Below are 2,820 nucleotides of genomic sequence, written 5' to 3'. Positions count from 1 at the left end.
CCAAAAGGGAAACAGAACTTCAACAGTTACAACTGCCTAACAATCTGGCTGAAGTTATCTGGCTTAACAGTTCTAACTACAGTCAAGTTCAATGTGGTAAATACAGAATCCCTCCATGGACTGACTTTCAGACAAAAGACTCTTCTACTCGGTTACAGCCTCAAGTTTTAAAACAGTAAGAAAAAAAAACACGTATTGGGGCGCCTGGGTGGCTCAGTCAGTTAAGTGTCCGACTTCAGCTCAGGTCATGATCTCACGCTCATGGGTGTGAGCCCTGCATCAGGCTCTGTGCTGACAGCTCAGAGCCTGGAGCCTGCTTCCGATTCTGTCTCCCTCTCTGCCCCTCCCCTCTCAGGCTCTGTCTCTCTGTCTCAAAAATAAAAAAAACATTAAAAAATTTTTAAAAGAAAAAACAAGTATCAGAACTAAATATGAACTCATCTGGTCTTAAAATTTTATAACTGCAATGTGTGAATCCAAAAGTATGACACAGTCCTAATTTTAAGTCAACACTGACCACAGGCAAGGGTTCAATGTGGTTCAAAGCAATTACTTCCACCTCCACTCTCTCTGCTGACACCAGTCAGATTTGGGTCATCCACACCCTACATAGCAAACTAATCTGATTAGGTTCATCAGGCTTAAAGCCTAGGTTTTGTTTGTGGACTTCGGTGAACTGGGGCAAATATCACTAAGGGCTCCTCACACCAAACCTTACACAAAAAATCCTACGAAATCCTTACAGAAAAACTTCTGTAGAGTTGCCCTCGTTATAGCAAAGGAGAACTGCTTCTGCTTCTTTTCCAAAACCACACTGCATTCCAGAGAGTACACCTTGAAGAAAGCAAAAGTTTCTAAATCCATGAATCTGAATTACTCAATCACCAAATCTTTATTTAAAAGAAAATGGTGAAATGTGTGTTTATAGACTTCAGTGTCACTCAGGGAACACAGGATCAAAATCACTGTCTGAAAACCTAAAGGAGCTGGACTCCCCAATACCACCACCAAGCTGAAAAAGAAACAATAAAAGAACTTACTTATTTTACAAAGTATTCCAAGCCTATCTTAAGCAATGTCCTTCTGGATTTTCAGGCTACAAAAACCCTGTCTAAGCTATTTCTCATCTAGAAATTCTAGAGAACATCAGCCAGAGTTGAAAAACCTATGTAGGGTTTTCTTAGCTTGGGGCTACTTTTTCTATCAGCTCATTCTGATCCCAACAAGAGCCCGGCAAAGGAGGCACTTTGCCAGACTTCATCATCCCCATTTTCCAGGTCAGAACAAGAGAGATCCGTTAGCTGAGAAGTCACAAAGAGGGGCCTGCATGGATTCAAACCTGATGTCCTGCCCCTCACCCCCAGCCATGAGAAGTAGACTTGAACTTGGCAGGCATACATGTAAGGCCAAAGTACAAGTAGGAGGGCTACATCGAGCCCGGGTCACCTGCAGTACACAGTAAAATTTTCAATCTTCTAACTCAGAATTTCTGGAGATGGACTTCAGAAACACATGTCATCAGTCAAGTTTCCCAGGTGACGCTGAAGCCCATCTGTTTGAGGACCACCAGCCTGACTGAATCCTAAATCCAGCCAGCCAGCAGACTTGCCCATTTCCCTGGCCTCGAAAACACAGAACTTGCCAAGCAAACCAAGCAGCTTATTCAAGTTAACGGCACCAGTGACCTAACCTGAAAACGTCAGATCAGAAGACTCTATAGGCCTCAGCCTGAAGAACAAGGTCAACGGACTTGGTCTGAGGTGCACGGGGCAGCAGCCTCACTCCGCCCAGGGTAACTTCTCAGTGCACATACCCAACACATCGACACAAACTCCAAGCATGCCCAGAGGGATCTTCCTGTAGAGTACCGACACAGGGGGTATCCAATTCCTTCTGAATAGTGTGTGCTATTAACTTCTAGAGGAAGTGATAGTCATACGGATTTGACCCTAGGCAAAATCATCAAGTTGGGTTTACAGAGCGTCCATAATTGTAGCAGGCACCCTAAAGATCATACGGAAAATTACCTCCTACCCATTTATTTCATACTGAAAATGGCAGCAAGTCTCCTTTTGAATTCATTTTTTTATGGCATAGAATTTTTAAAAAGGAGGGGGAAATGATGACAATTTCAGGTTATTTCATCGATTCAGACTGCGTTCACTGCCTTTGAAACATCCTTTCAGCGGGAAAAAAAGTTATCTCCCCATGGTATCCAGCAAGCACTATCCAGCCGTGTTTCTCAAGTGGAATCAGCCTGAAAAGACTTCAAGGCAGATGGACCAAGCCTTGGACTTCTCAGACCTTGCACAGTAACATGAGAATGTCTGACAGCAGGAAGCCGAGAACTGTAATGTCAAGAACAGAGAAAAAAGAAACAGGCTTAGAAATAAGCACATTTGAAAAGAAAAGGAAAAAAAAAAAAAAAAACAGTGAAAGGTTTGAAAGGATCAGTCCAAAATTAAGAAAGAAGACTTGGTACCTTACCATTTGAACCTAAAAGAATATACCCAGGACAAGACAAACTTCAGAAGACATGACACTCTTGAAATACAGAATTTTATTTAGAAACTGTTTAAAGTAGAAAAAAACCCTGTCAAGAAAGACCAGGTGGAAAATGGATTCCCAATAAAATGGAATTTTAGGGCAACAAAAGTCTAAAAGGCCACAAAAGAGAAATAGCACCACTGTTATTTGAACAATGGCTAGTTACTTGCATTTTTTGGCATTGTTAATCACTGAATCTGGGTTTTCCTCTGAATCCCACACAGAGCATGCACTACACAACAATTTTATCGTAAAATATCTGCTTTCTACACA

This window comes from Suricata suricatta, chromosome 12 (assembly GCF_006229205.1).
Source record: "Suricata suricatta isolate VVHF042 chromosome 12, meerkat_22Aug2017_6uvM2_HiC, whole genome shotgun sequence".
In the NCBI taxonomy this organism is placed as follows: Eukaryota; Metazoa; Chordata; class Mammalia; order Carnivora; family Herpestidae; genus Suricata; species Suricata suricatta.
Note: the sequence above shows the minus strand (reverse complement) of the source record.